The sequence below is a fragment of the Sinohyriopsis cumingii genome, chromosome 15 (genome assembly GCF_028554795.1).
Source record: "Sinohyriopsis cumingii isolate HCF-2022 chromosome 15, ASM2855479v2, whole genome shotgun sequence".
Lineage (NCBI taxonomy): Eukaryota > Metazoa > Mollusca > Bivalvia > Unionida > Unionidae > Sinohyriopsis > Sinohyriopsis cumingii.
In genome coordinates, this window is record NC_142975.1 from 84408033 (window position 1) to 84427032 (window position 19000).

At 34.9% G+C, this 19000-nt stretch overlaps 1 long non-coding RNA gene across 1 annotated transcript; it reads right to left on the reverse strand.

The window, feature by feature from the left end:
* Nucleotides 1-7776: 7776 nt before the first annotated feature.
* LOC149782231 (uncharacterized) lies at nt 7777-10591 on the reverse strand. The gene is made up of 3 exons (XR_016414575.1): nt 10462-10591; nt 9575-9655; nt 7777-8719 (listed from the first exon to the last, which is right to left on the reverse strand). It is a non-coding gene; the product is annotated as an uncharacterized LOC149782231 (long non-coding RNA).
* Between the last annotated feature and the right edge of the window lie 8409 nt (nt 10592-19000).

Sequence of the window (19000 nt, forward strand, 5' to 3'; positions counted from 1 at the left end):
TACTCACTGTACAGCCTCGATTTCACTCTATAAATCACACTAAGAATGAATAAAAAAGAAAGAAAAAAAGAAGTTATTTACTTTAACTCTTACTAATTCTGTATCAAGGTCAGGAACTAGGTCAGCATTAAGATATAAAGTTCTAATATAAGGTGTTTACGAAAAAAAATGTCAGGTCAAACTAATTTCTAGAACATTTCAAATTCCAGAAAATAGAATTCCATTACAAAAGCAGAGTTACAATACCAAAGTTCTTTCACTGACAATAAAGCATTTTCGCACGCTCAGCAACTTCAATATTCTATTGTGTAATATTATAGAAAATGTATTTGCTAATAGAACCAATGTAATTAAACAGGTAAGAGAATTACAATCTGTTATAACTCAGAATCAAATCCGTGCAGCGAGTTTTGGCACCAGTCAGCCTCCTCTCGTGCACCAGTGCCCAAATTCACATTCTAGCTTTGGATACATACGTCCATGTATGTTCTCTCTCTCTCTCTCTCTCTCTCTCTCTCTCTCTCGCATTGACCCAGCCTCCTCTCGTGCACTAGTTCCCAAATTCACATTCTAGCTGTGGATACATACGTCCAAGTATGTTCTCTCTCTCTCCCTCTCTCTCTCTCTCTCTTGTATAAAGGCATCAATTTATCGTTACAGTTTAATATATGAAAATTACATTTTAGCTTTGCTAACGTACCATTTAAATAAACCACTTTATAAATTATAATTTTAACTTTGCATTGACCCATTGGTATATTAATAGTTTTCCTTCAAAATTGAAAAGAGTGTGAGCTCTTTAAAAATCTATAGTGCATGAGTAAGTTAGATAAAAGTTGACAATATGGCTGAAATGAAAATATACTACCTACAACAAATAAAAACAAACTAAATAAATAAATACTTGAATGTATTGGGAGATATTCGTTAGAAACAACAAAAATGCTCTCTCAGCATGATTTTATAGATGATGTGGACATTGAGAGAAAGTCTTGAAACAGTTTTGATGTTGCACAAGACATCTTAGATAATGAAAATGAGGCCAACACCAATTCAAGGCCGGATTTAATCTTATCAGAGATGGATGATATGGGGAAACCGAAGGGAAATGTGAGAAACATTGAAAGTGTCACTGATGCTGATACCAAAGATGATACCAATGATGATGCTTTCACAGACATCGCAAGCAGAACAAGATTTAGATATAGACGAAATTAATGAAGGCACATATATGCAAATCAAAACCAAATTTTGAACTCTTAATAGAAGTGCCTTCAAAAAAAGATTGAAATCAACACTTGATGTCAAAGGTCTCAGGGATTCTAGGCAAGCTCTCTTTGATCTAGCAAAAAGGAAGAGATATGATTGTCCTGATGGTCGATTAGTAGAACGTTTACCTCGAACAAATAGTGCTCCTGTGGAGGATAAGTTATCGGAAGATATTTATATTATATTCCATTTCATTGAAGGAGAAAATAATTACAGTGACATGAAAGCATGTATATCTAAATGGGCATTGAAACATAATTATGAAACAAGATCATCACAGCGTTTAAACTACATTCGAAGTGATTGTATATCACAAAGTCCGAAAGCTCCGGTCAATGATAACGCCTTACAAAGAACTCATGAAGATGCTGATAGAATGAGCACAATATTTGCGCAGATAGCGATAATGAATGATAAGTTTGAAGAAAAATTCTCCAGATTGGAAAACCAGTTAGGTGGTATTATCACACAGACAGAAAATGAGATCCTAAACTTAAAGTCAGACTTAATGGAAACTACGAAGAAACTCGAAGAGACAAACTCTCATATAGAACAACTGAAATTAAAGGAAGAAAAACTAATCAATGATAACAGAGGAATGTATTTCCAGATGTCATCAATGGCAACCCGGGAAAATGAGATTAAAGAATTATCTTCTCATGTACATCAACATCTAGATGTGATCATGAAAAAGATTAACTGTATTGAGGGAAAGTTAGACACAATTTGTACAAGACACAAACTTTTATACAATCAAACAAAGGAAGTGGTAGAAACGTAGACTTGCAAATGAAAGAAAATCATGGAAATCATGAACTCTCAGCATACAAGGAGAGTAGACATGTTATCTCTCCATCTATTGACCAAGAAAATGTAGTACATGGACAAAAAGAAATACACAAAGAGCCTACTAGAGCTCTTCCAGCAAATTTGCCTGGAAATGGTCCCGCTATGTTTACATTGAAAGATTTCCCGCCACTTTCACGGAATGATCGGACTAACATAACCGAAAATGTGAGTCATAATCAGCGCACAGAAGTAACATCTAACAATGCAAGTACATCAACCCACAATCAGCAAAAGAAATTAAGATATGAAGATAGAGCTAACATAAATATAAATGAAAACATAAATAAAGATCAAAGGCACAACAAATCACCAAATGATCAAAGAATACTTCCGAATGATGAGGAGAGACAAAATAAGAAAGATACATCGTATAGACATATTGAGACAATTATTACCAGGCCAAATCAAAGGAATATAGAATCAGATGTGTTTGAACCAGTTGTAAGAAACAAAATAAGACGCATTCTGCTATCAAATGTCAAATCGAGAAAAATATAGATGTAGTAAGGACAGCTATCGCAACTCAGTGCAATGAGGAGGGTGTGACAGTAACATTCGTCCGCCTCATAAAGGAACGACCCCATTGGGATGGATCAAATATATATACATTTCGACTAAATGTACTGGATAAAGAGTTTGAACTAATGATGAATAATGAATCATTTTGGAGTTCTGGAATAAAATGTAGGGAATGGATAACAAACAGAAAATGGAGAGAAGGCTACTCACTTGATGAAACGCATGAGAATTACAAAATATATTCCTAATGAGCATAGCCATATGACTAGTAATTGCTTCTTAATTATAATTATGCTCATTCTTTCAACATGGAATGTACGTGGTATAATGTCTAGCACGCAGAAACTAATTGAATTGTTACCAGACACAGATATATTTGTTATCACTGAACATTGGCTTTAGATAAATTACATGATGATTTCAAAGTAGTTGCGCTACCTACTGAAGAGATATAACAATGCTATAGAGGTAGTGGCGGGGTTGCCGTATTTTATAGATCATCACTATGCAAAGTAAGCACCTTACAAAATGAGTTCCCAAATATTATGGCGGTGAAAATCTTAGTGAGAGACTTGGAACCTATAATTTTGATTGCAACCCTCAACAACTAGAACTGATGATGCATATGACAAATTTTGTGAAAATGTTTTTGATGTGTATGATAGGTATTCTGCTGAAAATATATGCATAATTATAGGCGACATGAATGCAGATCTTGTGTGTAAAAATCCATCAAGAAGAGATCTTGCTCTCAAAAAAAAAATAGAACAGAGAAACATAGTTGCTACGCTGGTGATAAAACCACATGAACATTACATCACGTACAAATCAAAAGACATGTCACGAACGTCCACACTTGATTATATATTAATACCTGAAATAATTAGAGGTGCTGTAAAAAGACACGTAGTAAATGACAAAATTGATTTCTCAATATCGGATCACCTACCTATTACAGCGGCACTTGCAAAAGATATATTCAAGGAAAATAAAAAGACGTGTATCTCCAAGAATGAAATGGAACTTGGCAAATCCATTAGAAATGAGCATGTATAAATCTGATGTTAGTGCATTCTTTAATTTCACCTATGAGTGCAAAAAGGTAGAATATATAGAGAAGTATAATGAATTGATAACTAAGAGTGTAATAACTGCATCAGACCGATATATTCCAAAGTCCGAATTCAAATCGCACTTGAAACCATATTGGAAGAAAAGTGGGCTTGAAAAATTACATCAGAATATGAGAAAAGCGCGCGGAGAATGGATCAAAGCAGGAAAAATAGAAGCACAAAGTGTAACATCAAAAGAAGATACAAGGACGTGAAAAGAAAGTTTAGAAAGAAACATAGGCTAGAGAAAAAGGTATATAAAGAGTGCATATTTGAAGAGATAGAAAAGAGCGCAGAAATGGGAATAGACGAATTCTATGCAGTCATACGGGAAAATAGAAAAGATAAATCGGACATTGGTAATATTGCATTTCAAGGAGTAGAATCTAATACTTTGGATGAATGTGGCAATCTATGGAAACTATATTTTTCTGAATTAAGTGGTACAACAGATGAGGAACATAATGATTGTGTCAAAATGAAGAATATGTACGAAGAAAGCAAACTAGAGACTGATAACATAAAATGTAATAATATTACAGAGGAAGAAGTGTTGCAGCATATAAAGTCTCTAAAAACAGAAAAATCACCAGGCATTGATTGCGTATCGAATGAGCACTTAAAGTATGGTGGAAAATATTTAATCAGACATTTAACTGCCCTTTTTAATTACATGATCCAGTATGAGTATTTGCCTAATGTATATAGATGTGGGATGATTATACCGATATACAAACCAAATGGTAAAGATAAAAAGGATCCGGTGAATTATCGTGGTATAACATTGACATCTTGTCTGGGAAAATTGTTTGAAAAAATATTGATGACCAGAATTCAAAAGTATTTAGACAAAATAAGCTTTCCACATCCTTATCAATTTGGATTTCGTAAGGAGGCTGGAGCTATCTCCGCTTCATTTACTCTTCAAGAATGTTTGATGTACTTTAAAAATCGTAACTCTAATGTATATGCTGTTTTTCTGGATAACGAAAAGGTATTCGATAGACTGTGGCATTGCGGACTACTAAAAAAACTAAAAATATTAGGAATTAATGCAAAAATATGGAGAATAATCGCCCATTCCTAAACACAGTCAAGTGCCTGTGAAGCGTGTAGAGGATGTATATCGAACACATTTCCATTACGGAGAAGCGTTGGTCAAGGGCGTGTAATGTCGGCTTTTTTATTTCTCGTGTACATAAATGACCTATTGAATGAACTAGCAATGACTAATTGCGGGATAACAGTGAATCAGATGAACATACCTGGCATGCTTTTGGCAGACGACACTACTTTACTAAGCTCTACGCTGAATGGATTGCAAATACTCGTGAATACAGCTTATCAGTATGCACAGAAGTCGAAATTGAAATATAACTCTAACAAGAGTAATTGGATAATATTTAGTATAAAAAAAATGAAGTGTACTCATCAAATGGAATTACTCTGAGATCACAGAATATTCCTAGAGCAAAAAAAGTGAAATATGCAGGAGTTACCTTTTCACAATCAATGAAAACTAATGATCGTATAGTCTATTCCTACGATAAAGCTAAACGTGTAACAAACTCACTATACTCAATTGGATTAAATGCAAATAGGATGAATCCTGTAGTTTCTGTGAAAGTCTGGGAAAGAGTTACATTGCCGTCTGCTTTGTATGGCTCAGAACTCTGGTTTAATATGTCATATCAGGGCATTGAATCAATGGAGAAAATACAACGATATTTCGCCCGGAGAGTACAAGGTTTCCCTCAAAGATCGCCTATTGGATCTACGACATCATGCTTGGGGATGATATCAATGGAAGCCCGCATAGATAAGCAAAAACTCGTATTTCTTGGTCGCATGTGTAGAACATCAGCAAAAATAATTGCTAAAAAGTTTTTCCTCTGGGTTGTTGGAAATTTGATTTTTGACCCCCAACATAGCTATAACTCTTTTATATATGATATAAATACTGTACTCAAAAAGTATGATTTAGAAGACTATCTCAACGACTTTATTTTCACTGGAAAATTTCCAAACAAAATAACATGGAAAAACTTAATTGGGACAAGAATACAGATATTTGAGGAGAGAAAACATGAAATGAGTATCAGAAATCCATCAGAGGCATTCGGTAGATTTTTAAAAATTAATCCAGTACTAAAAATGCATCATCTATGGAAAATAGCTTACACTGACTCAAGCAGAAAAATGGAATATGGGACATTAATTCGTATTGGAGGAATGCAAGCAAGACCTGGACTGTGTCCCCTATGTGGCAAATTGAGTCATGACCGTATTTTGCACATTTCGATGAATTGTGCCTTAACCTCAGACGACAGAAACCACTTGATGGAAAGTCTATTTTCGTATATGCCTCCAGTGATTTACCGTGATTTCTGTGATCAGATCGATGATGTTATACTGATTATACTACTTGGTGATTTAAATGATATATCAGAACGTTTAGAATTTGTGGAATGGATAAATATGATCAGACTATCTACCAAGTATTTCATTAAGATAAAAGATATTATATATTCGATTCAATAGAGAACTCACTCAGAATATAAGGAACGAAATACTTGTACTGGATTGCAAAGCGATTAGGAAACTAACTATTTTTGTTGTGAGGGTACATTTTCAAATGTTTTATCGTATATATATCTCTATCTAGTTTAGTAATGATTTTAATTTATTTATTCGTTTGCTATTGGAAATAATTCAATAAGTAACGAATCCACTATTTTTGTGATTCTATGTATTTAAATGCATTTCTTTTTTGTCTTAAAATCTTCAGAAAATGGAGGAATAAAAAAGAATATCATCATCTCTCTCTCTCTCTCTTGTACAAAGGCATCAATTTATCCTTACAGTTTAATGTATGAAAATTACATTTTAGCGTTGTTAACGTACCATTTAAATGAACCACTTTATAAATTATAATTTTAACTTTGCATTGACCCATTGGTATATTAATAATTTTCCTTCAAAATAGATGTGATCATACTGTTTTATATTCAACTATATTGAAGCCACGTTTTGATAAATTATTTGTATTCTTCCACTGAATATAAAATTGTAACAAATGCCGCATTTATATGAAAGAAAGAGATTGGCATTTAACAGGCATAAGGTAGTAATATCCCTGATATAAAAGCTAAAGTCGGTACCATTATGAGAAAGGCTAACACAACTGCTGAAAAAGGTGCGAAAATTGCCAGGACCTTTACCCTTGTACCACCATAGCAAATGGTTTAAAAATAGGTTTAACGAGAGGCGGTGGAACAGATGAAAGAGTGACGGTGATAGGAATACAAGTGATAAAAGTAGCCCCGAGTTTCTCGTTGGAAACGTTACAAACATTATAAATCAACTTGCCAACCATTTGCATGAGTTAGCCAAAGAAACGACCGGCCGCATTGGCTGGTATAACTGACATTGTAATATGCTGTTTTAACTTTGCTCGGAAGCATTCTATGCTTAATTGACCGGTGACAATTTTGCTAATTTACGGATTAATTCTCTTGTTCTTTACAATTTAACTACAAGTGTTATATTTTGGTGACAATAGCAAAAACAAAACTAAACAAAAGAAAGAAACTACAAGAACAAAAGATAACTTTTTACACCAGATCGTCCAACTAATGCTTGGTAATTTCTTTCGTCAAAGAAGCGAAGAAGAGTAATGACAGTAGGTTTGTGAACTATGTATTTAAACTTATGAGATGTGTCGTGATGGTTATAAGACTGTTTCATGACTACATAATTCATATCGCCGTTCTTCTGTCTTTGCCCTGCTTCTCTTCTGTCATTGGACGATTTGGTACAGACACCTATCATATGATAGTAAGTTATTCACACTTTCCTGTTTGTGCTAGATTGGGCCGAGAAAGAGAGATGGAGCGAAGGTAGGTAGATATGTAAAATGTTGAATAGAAAAGAAAGAAGAGTAGAACAGATGTTGATATACAGTTAGTCAAGTACTATCTGGTTTCTTTTCATGGAAATATTGTCTTTAAAAGTGTATAACACAAAATGGCTATTTTCATTTATTCACATGTAAAGCTACACTCAGACATGACAAAATGGATAACTAAATTGTAACAAATAGATGCAGATATATTTGCTGAGTTTTTTAATGTGCCGCAGATGTCTCCAAAGAAAGAGGAGAGAGAAAGAGCTACTGCTTTCCAGTTCTTTTCTCAAAATGAATAAGGAGTTCTCATAGCTCTTACAACAATACCGTTTGTAAACGAGACTGATTTGAGACCTTAACGTGTGATTTATAGTGATTGCAAACTATCTTAATGGCTTTAGCATTTTCATACCTATACTCTAGGTGATCGTAGGGATGCAACAGAACAGGGAAAGGGTAAATAAATGAGGAGACATCGAACGCAAAAGAGGAAAAAAGATAAAATGTAAATATATGTGTGCAGAAATTTACTTTTAATTAAAACTTTCAAAATTGTTGGCAATAAGTCTTGACATTAGGAGTGAGATGAAAACTTCATTCCATACTTCATTGATTTATTTAAAACATAGCCTAAAATGTTATTCAAATAAATTGCTTATTGGCATAAAGTATACTTAGCAGAAATTTATTTGGTTTAAACATTTCCCTAAACAAGGGCATAATATATAATAAAGAAAGACATTGTCCAATTATTGTTGACAACCTAACAGCAAGAAGAACAATAGTATTATCATTCAGCCTCACTAGAAACAGTGAAAAGTATCGGATGAAACAATAACTATATCAGTTGGGGTGCTAACAGCCGAACTTCTCTGTAAGGACCAGGAAAAATTGGTGAAAGACCAGGTCTACTTATTGGCAGGAGGACCAGCAGGACCTAAAGGACCAGGAAGACCAGGAACACCAGGCAAACCAGTAGGACCAGGACGACCCTTTAGACCAGGACTTCCAGGAAGCCCAGGCACTCCATCACGTCCACGAAGACCCTTCTGACCTGGAGGACCTAGAATGCAATTTAAAAAATTCACTTTTAACACTCCTCTGGATCAACGTACTTACATAAAACACAAGACTTGAAAAAGCATTCAAAATCGTTTCTAAAATAGCATAGCAGTTCTCGGTATTTAAAATTACTCGTCAAAGTTGCGTTGTTATTTTGAATAACATCATCGACATTATAAAGAAGTTTGATCCCAAAACCTAATAGATTTCTATGTACGATGGAGTTCGGGACTGAAACTGAAATATATATATAGAAATCTAATACTTATACATGAGGTGTAGATAAGTTAGAAAGACAAAAAAACTGGTAGCCACAGGAATAAATAATTCATGTAGCATAGACTAGATTTTAGGAATAAAATAAACGAAAGTATATAATAAGATAGGAGACGAAATACACTGCTCTGAGTGCGCATTGTTATTAAATGCGCCCACCGCCCATTATATCTTCCTGTTTTGGATAACGTGGGTACGTAAGAAAGCTTGCCAGCAGCTTCTCGTGGGTCGGTGATTACTCCCGGGATTTTCCAGGGTTCTTCCTCCACTAGTTATACTGGCCGCCATGTATAGCCTATCCTGTGCTGAAAAATGGTGTTAAACCCTACAGCAATAACAACATCAATCTCTTTTTGGGGTCGTTTTCTTACTTTACGATAACTTAATCTTTAACGTTTATCTCTATAGTTTCTGTCAGTTGGTATCGCATGCAAATGAGGTAACATTTCGTTCAAGGTCAGGACATTTTATCTCATGAATTAATACAACATGTAAATGTTAAAGAGCGGGCTTAGATTTATAGACAGAGAGATAGATCAGGCGTACTGTTAGAAGAAAAAGAACACAGTGCAAAAATTACCTCGTTGTGCCAGAATTAAATCGAGCATGGACACAAGGAGAAGAAGAACGACAATTGTTTTCATTTTTCTTCTGTGTTTGTCTGAAACAATTGAGACTTTCATGATTATTTTTAAATCATTTAATATCTATAATTTTAATGATCCATCTGTAGCGACGCTCACTGGTAGTAAGCGAGAAAATGAAGATTTAACGTTGCATATTTGTGCTCCTCCCACGCAATCAATGAATTTGCAAGATTTTGTTTAGAAGGGAAACCTCCGTTTATCTAAAGAGATTGCGAAACATTAAACAACAGGAAGATAAACAAACAAATACACAAAAAGAGGTGCAGTTGCATATGGCACAAGGACTTATTCACCAGACCTTTACGCATGCGTGAAGAACAACGTTATGTCGGGCCGTGGAAAGACAAGGATTCGACCGTTGATTTTGACTATATCAAAATTATGCAAAATAATATTAATTAGCAGTGACCAAGATATATGGTATGCTTTTGTCCAAAGCTGCTATGTTTAACTGAGAGAGAATGCAGCTTTGGAAAAGAAAGTAGATGTAATTGTCCAAACGTTTTATATAACAGATTGGATGGTTGAGACAGGGATAGATTTGCACATTCATGTTCAGTTCACCTAGAGTTTGTTGAATTGGCTGAAATTATTAATGTATTTCTCCGTAATATTCCAATAAAAATAAACTTCGCTCAACAATGTTTTGGGGAGACTCACGATATTTCTTAAACATTAACATACTCTATGTAAAACCGTTAAAAATGTGTGTCACAACAGTGAAATAGTACTTTCAAGATATACCAGTGTGTAAGAAGATGTAACTGCATGACGTGAAAGAGAGAGGACAGTCCTAATGTAGTGCCGTTTGTAGACTTACCTCGAGTTGCTTTCAATTATGAATAGTTCACAGTTTGTGCCTTCGCTTAGACAAACTAGCCTGCCAGTGGGATTTTATATCGTGACAATATGGACAGCTGTGCTTAGCTACTGAACTTTTGACACCGATGATGAACAAAATATGTCAGTAAAATTGATTATTTACTGGATAAGTCCACTGCCCAGTCAGAAAGAGATGTATGGCATTGTACCATATGGTAATGCAGACAGCGGCTGATGCACAGATGGTCATAGAAACTGACGTGAAAATCGCTATTGTCTCTGGAAATATTTAAAATATCCACTACAAATGTAATATTAATAAACACCACAGGTGGAATACTATTATCCTTACCACAACCTCTACCACATGCCAAATACTAATATTACTCCTGCAACTAACGCCACTAATGCGTAGACTACTAAAAATACTACTATTACTCACAGGTTTTCTGTAATGATACGTGATTGACTCTTACGTAAATATGAAAGTTTTCAACTTGAGTATTAGGTCTGAGAAAGAATTGCATATTTTGAGTCACCGCTGTGAGTGAAGATGAGTATTGCCTCAATATCTTCTAAAATGTGTTATCAGGCAGTGCTCGCATTACGGCCTGAAATATCCTTAAAATAAAATGTGGACGTATGCCTGTTTTAGTGTCGGATTTCACGAGTAAATGACGCTATGATGTGTTGTCATATTCATTCTTGTTCCGGGCCGCACCCGCAACAAATGACTGTATTACCCACAGTGTCTGTGTTAACCAAAATATTCAGCTGTAGTCACACAAAAGAAATACATTTTTCTAGCAGAGGAATAAAACTTGTCCGCATACCCTAATATATCTGAATGATCCAGACGATATACATGGCGATACATGCAAAGAGGAAATTTAGTTCGACTGGTCCAAGGCAACCTGCTTGTTTTCTTATTTGTGTGTAAATGAAAATACGGTTCAGATTCTGATTAATTTTCCTATTACTATCTGCGAAATATCGGATACATGCTTTAGCAATTGCCTCAGATGTTGAGGAATCTTCATACTCAGCAATAAGTGTTTATGTCAATTGTTTATGTTCCTTATAATGTGGCCAGTAACACCTCAGTAGGTTTGTATCAATTCGCACTTTAAAAATGGTGTCACTACATATTGTCTTTATGCATGACATATGGACCTTTTAATTAAATAACAAATTAGAAACCTTTGCTTGATTTTGACGAAATCGTATATTTGAGGTTTCTAAAGAAACAATGTTGCACATTAAAAGGAATAAACTAAAAATCAAATGAACATAAAAGCTATACAAAACAATCTCTCGGATCTGGGAGATGACTAGATAACCGAAAATGTTCAATAAATTAATTTTTTCGCAAATGTGTATGTAATCGGATTAGTCTCTGAAATAAAATTGATAAGAATGGTTCAGAGTAATGTATAAGATTCTGGATATTGCATTTTACTCAAGTCATTATTCATTCAACATCAATAAGAGTTTATTCAATAAAACAAATCTAAAAACGAAATTTCAAATCTGCAGGTGCTTTAGTTATTGCACGTTGACATACTCGCATCAAATAAGAAATTGGAGCTGTTAGAGGATACCTGTGCAGTTTCCAGTTTATCAGCAGAGGATGGAGAGTGCACAAGTATAATCTGTCTATAGGAACCAGGTCTACCATGGATTTCTGGGTCTTCTACAGGACATGGTTATGTCTACTCTGTCCTGCATGATTTAGACTAATCCTTAGTTAGTGAGGACATTCATCCCCACATTTATCTGGAATCTTGAGAAGGAACCATCTTACTTTTTCTCGGTTAGACAAAAGGGCCCATTCTAGTCCCCATGGTTTGCATTCTATGGTCTTAAATTAACAGAAAAGTGCTAAAACCAACATACTTTATAAATTCAACAAATAATTTATTTCCCTATAATGCAAAGTAAAAGTTTAAAATAACTTACAGTATTGCAAATTAAATTACAGATAGCCCTAAAAGTTCTATCACAATTCCAAAAGTATAGAGTTCCCAATGTACTCCAGTAGTGTTCCAGATAAATTCAAACCTTGAATGTGCTGATTTATGAATAAGCTGGAATAGTGCTGATTTTCTAAAAGTACTGAACCCCATTTTGTATAATTTCAACAGGCGTTTCTTGCGGTCAAATTTGTCAAACGCATCACTGAAGTCCACTACAATGACACCACTTTCATCACATGTTGTAATCTATCATGGATCCATTAAGACAACCGTACGAGCTGAGACTAACATTTGAGTTTCGTTCTAAATCCAAGGGGGCATGGGTACAATAGGTGATTTTTGTCAAGGCAGGTTTTAATGTCAATGCTGACTTTGGTACAATAGGTGATTTGTGTCAAAGTAGGTCATAAGGTTAGACACAAGAATGTGTTCCAGAATTTCATAGCATATACAAGTTAGAGAAATTGGACTGTACTACTCTAATTTGGTTTTTGGACCTATTTATAGTAAGTGATGACCAGAAACATTTTTCCAATCTGTTGGGACTGAATCAGAGGAGGTAAACATGCTGCAAAGGACTGGGTTTTTAAGGATGCAGAGTGTTAGGATGTCATGACTGCTTTGACTGTACTTAGATTTGAAAGCTGCTTAACCACGTCTTCAGTGGTGAAAAAATATTGTCAATTGATGGCTTTGTTCAATTTCTCGGAAGTGCACATTTTTCTAAGCTTAAATGAAACTGGTATTGTGAAGATTGAACGAAATGTTTTGTTTGTTTTGTTTTGTTGCTGTTGTTGTTTTGTTTTGACTTGTTTTGCTTGAGGCATATTGACTTTCACTGAAGTAGATCTGTTCCTGTGAGTTTTATTTCTACACTGTATGCGAATATCCAAAATCTGTTATTAGGTTTGGTGTCTTCTCATCCGCTTTTAAAGGGCTCAGCTAATAGTTATCAGCTTGCCTTTTGATCTTGAAATCGATGACAAATATTAGTGGAAAATCTTTTATGTCTGAAAGCCTCTTGGTGCTTCACCAATATTACAAATACGGCTGACAGTAGTCTAAATAATTGATTTTTCCACGTCTGCCAAAAACTAAATTGGATCATATATAGCTGCAAATAAATATTGTCATAAAATCAAACATTTAATGATGTACGTAATAAAATACATCAGGTACATGTGGAAATATATACAGCCGCCAAACAAAAGGACGATACATGTTAGGCTTACATTATGATTTTGATTATAGACCATCTGTGCAACTTCGCCTCAAGCTACATGCAGGTACCTAACCACACAAGTCAAATAACAACTGTCATTAATATTATCGCGGATCATTGTGGTTATGCTTTAATGATTTCTAGTTAAAGGTAAATTCTGAGAACAATATCAACGATGATATATAAAATATATAAAACCAAACATTGTTCATGCATAATTTGTATCCGAATGCAAACATAATAAAGCATTGTCTGCTATTCCATAATGCACCAGACATGGGTTTACGATATTCATAATACGCACGTATGTTGCATGAATATTTATGGTATATGTGTGTCTGCCTAAATACCCTTCTGTAGGTTCGACCATCTGTCTGTCTCTGTCCGTATGTCTTCATTCAGATATAGTTAATCAATTGAAATTGATAAGGTCTTAGCATTATTATATATTGTCCCAACTGTAACAATACTGATTGGCTACAAACTATTGAAATGCATCATACAACGTACCTTCTACTTCTTTTAGCTCATGACCACGATTTAGTAACTCATAATTTCGATTTAGTAACTCATAATTTCGATTTAATAAATCATCTTGACTTAGTAACCCATGATCTCGATTTAGTAACTTCTGAGTCTGGCCTATTTAAAATGCATTTTATTTAATGAATTTAAACATGAACATAGCAAGATATGCCATATAGAAGGTAAAGGATTAAGACAAAAGCCATGACCTGCAAGGTTCTCCACGCTTGACGATGCATGAATTGTAAACAGATAAGAACATATGTCGGTTGACAGTAAGTTTTAATGACCAAACAAATTTTGAATAGTCTTGGTGAAGGGTATCTTGGTTCAACAGTAGCATTTAGGAACATAAGATCGAAATTAGAATTACACAGTACTTCCTTCCAGAGCGATTCGTTGCGAATGCGAATCATTTGGAAAACTGGATACTTGCTGTTTACAACTGTTCATGACCTGTGCAAGTGCATGCTTGTTAGTAACATGTGCGATTAGGTACATCTATTTGACTTTTACCATATGGTGTGAGGGATTGAAAGAGTTAGATACGTTGGTGTTGGTAATAAAAGCAAGTGGAGTGGAAAATAAATTGTGTGCACTTTCAATATATTCGTATCCCCAAAGAGGTGATTCGATTATAATAAGTGAACTGCAATTTGTCTAAGTATGACATAAAAAAATGTTAAATTTATCTCCAGATAAAAGAAAGGTGTCTGGGAACACGAGTGCTAATGTGCTTTTGAAGGTTTAATGGAGTCAGTCTGCCGATTCGCAATGGATAATGTATTCATTCTCGAGTGGCCGAAGGAAGAAACGAGTTGTAATAAAGACTGGCATTAACTGTAACTTGTTTATATTAAGTAACAGCTGGGTGAATCAGAGGAGTGAGATCGGGAGATGTGCTGTAGGGAAGTGTGAGATAGGGAGGGATTGAATCAGTTGTAGTTTTATAAAGATGTATTTTAAAAAATCTGTGTTTTTGTCGTCTGGATTCAAAACTTAATTCTCGATGTAGTGCTTCAGTAGATACTTATTTCGTTCCACAAGTCACGATTATGGCTGCCTCTTGCTGTATTATTGTTTGTTTGTTTTCGTGTTTTTCATTTTGTTATCTGTTCTCGGGGTAATATGCGGTTAATTTTGATTTAGTAAGCTGTGATTTCGACTTAGCTAGAAATCTCGACTTACGAAACTCATGATCTCAGCCTAAGAACGCGTAGTCTCGACTTAATAAATCGCTATGTCGGTGTAACACCCCACTTGTAAGGGAATTGGGTTGATTGGCGGACAGTACCTTCTTTCAAGGTGTCCGCTTTATTCGGTTCTCGTTATCTACGAGATGATCGCCCTCGGTGTTGTTGCCCGGATCGAGTAAACTTTTAGGTAGAATAAATAGAGATCTGAGCAGATATAGAGAACATAATGACCCGAGCCCCTGTACATAATGATCAAAATGAAATCAATTACATAAACAATGGTGATAATACAATACATTAGGAATATACACTTCTTTTTGGAATAAATCTTTCATCGAATTTCAAAACACAAATATATTTATAAAAATAGCCGATCTGTGTTACTGATAGAATTAGTTCATCAGACGATCGATTGAACAATCGAAGTCGTTGCCTTGTACAATTGCATAACCTGCTTAGCTCTGGTTCACTCTAATTTCACTGCAGCTGTTCTCTGTCTTTCCGCCTTTGGCTTTTCTTCTTCTCTCCCAACCTCCCTATTGTCTAGCCTCCTTTCGGCCCTCAAACTTTGTGTGGGTATGTGGATATGTAAGCATGTAGATACACAGATACTTGGATACGTCAGTGCGTAGGTACATCTGAGGATACGTCTGGGAATACGTCTGAAGAGCTATTTTCCCCTTTTAAAACAAACAGAAAACAACCTAAACTTTCTGTTGGTTATCCTACTGTGAAGAGAACATTCCTCCCCTCTCGTTATCAGATACTACTATCGGCATTCAAACAGAAACATAAGGCTATTTAGTCGGACCAAGCATGGCAGACCGAAACAATCCTAGTTTCATAAGCGTAATGTACTTCCTAATGGCTAATTCATCACTCGCATTAACAGCACACGAGACATACCAGTTCCGTTCTAGTCTCAATTATACAAATGAATGAATGAAATTTATTATATGGCTGAACTACCTTATGTTCAGCGAATACACACATTCAAGTCTTTAGCATACATTAAATTACACTTCATGGCTTAACAACGTTAATTTCAGTCAATATGTACGCAAGTCTTTATCATACGTGAAATTACCTAAGACCGGTAAATACACACGGATTCTCGTAACTCATATCAACTAAAGTAATACCTGCAATTCTAAGAACCTAATTCCTATACACACAAGACGACAAATTCAAGCAATCGACAACCTTATATAAAGAAGATTATTGTACGATTCATATAGATAAATTCAACACAGTTACACTCACATCAAGATAATTGATCAACGAATTTAAATTAATAAATTCATGCAAATATTTTCAAATAATTCAAGCAAATCGTTATATTGGTATCAACGAATCTTATGAATCTGACGCAAATACCTTTGTACTTTCAACCGTTTCTCGCTTCTACCGCCAAAATTGTGTCCGTCGACCTTCCAGACATCCGGTCCCTTGGACAAATGTTTCACGAGAGAATTTCTTAAAAATTCACTCTCGGAGTCCCTGTACCTTTACTCTTGCAGCAAAGATTAGACTATTTAGATTTCAAGCTAGGAAATTTCGTGTGGGAAAACCGCCCCAATTTAGCGTAACCAATCTGGATTAAATATATTTACCGCCTTTTATAACTAGGCGCAAAAATTTCGGTCAGCTTTCCCTAGGTTTTCGAATAACTGTTTCTGGAATAATAGTCCGTCTCGCGGTTAAGTAAACGAATGCTTAATTTAAAAATCTCTACCTCTACCAACCAGACATTAGAAATCATTGCAGTATAGCGATTTAACAAGCGCCTGTCCCCATAAATCTAACTAATTGTTCTCTGGCCCAAACTAATGTGCTTTTCGTAGATCGACAGAAATTTGTCCCCACACAGTCGACTTGCTCAGTTCGACTAAGGAACACACGAACTCTAGATAAATGTTTGAGCGAGAGTTTTCACCATAGCTGTATCTTTCTTTTGTGGACAACTTTTTAATATAAAATAAAGATGTTCTTTTGATTACAATTTTCAGTAAATCTGGTTATTTATTCCGTGGTATCAAGCAGGTCGTCTCTATAAGCAGCCAAAACATGATCATGTTCGATGCTAGTTATCAGTACCTTAGGACACATAACTGTACTCACTTTTCCAGAAAATCATATTATATCTTTAACAAATGAAATCTGTGACTGAGTCAAATGGTCAAAATAAATACCTCTACACTGGGCAATACATTCAGTCTAACGTGAACAATATGAAATAATGGGACTACCTGAAGTCCACATTCCACAGGTATTTGAACATTGATAAGAGCTCAAAATACCATAGCCTTGAATTATTTGGAATCAAGCAGCTGTATTTGTTTCTTTTACCCAAAACACCGTCTTCAAGAAAATGTTCAAATTAATGTCTTCCAATGGCATATCATGATATATTGGCTTTGATGAAGGCTGCTTATTTTCCCTTATTTCCTTTCTTTATTATTACCAGATATTTCTGTTTGGGTACGTATATGCATGGCCCTAATTCTGATCTATTCGGGTTTGAATTCTGAATTTTAAAAACAACACAAGTATACGTTTGTTTCTAATGCCAGAAATACAATTGTGCAATCCTCCGAGGGATTGTAGGAGGTACGTGTGTGTGTGTGTGTGTGTGTGTGGTTACTCGGGTGAAACAATCGCTAGTTAGTAGAAACTTGTAAATGGTCCGGACCGTGTCTCTTCTGGTTGCCTTCCACAGATTACTGTTTGCAAACCCAGCGTCCGACACCCCAAAAGATAAAATAAAATTCCCGACAACAAAGACCCTAATATTCCCTAAAATTAACAAGAATAGTCTAGGTCACCATGACCCTTATATTCATCATACTTGTAAACAACAAATTATAGGTCACCATGACTCTTCTCTCCAAAAGGAATTTTCTATTTCTATGTCATTATGTGGATATATATATATATATATATATATATATATATATATATATATATATATATATATATATATATATATATATATATATATATATATATATATATATATATATATACTCCTACATCAATACCTTACCTGGAGTATTAAAATTATCTTAAATTGCTTTACGTCCTGATCTTTCCATATGGTCGCTTACTTAAACACCACACACACACACTTTTACACAGACACATACATTCACAAATATTGTACACAAAGATATCTTCACATGCAAACCCCAAAGTGTTATTAAATAGCTTGTATAGTGTGGGTTTTTTAATTTTATATTATTATCTTTGCTAATCCCCCAAGCTAAATATATCACATGCTCAAATTTGGCAATAGGGCCCACGGTTGTCAAACTAATCAGTTCCGTTATTCACTTTGACTACATATTTTTCCAGCGTTTGATATGGCAAAACACAAATTTTATAATAGGTAAGACATTACGAATTTCGTCGCACATCGTGATTTGTATATAACTTATTTCGCAAGCAAACTTAGAACGTTATTAAGATCATAAAAAGATGTTATTTCCCATAAATATATATTTTCGTGTAGTTATAGAATAGGGTCATGATTTGGATCCATTCCGCAAATAATTTCAAATATTCTTCAGTAACTGAACAGTCCCAGAATGCTCATTTTGTTCTATTCTGCCTGCCCGT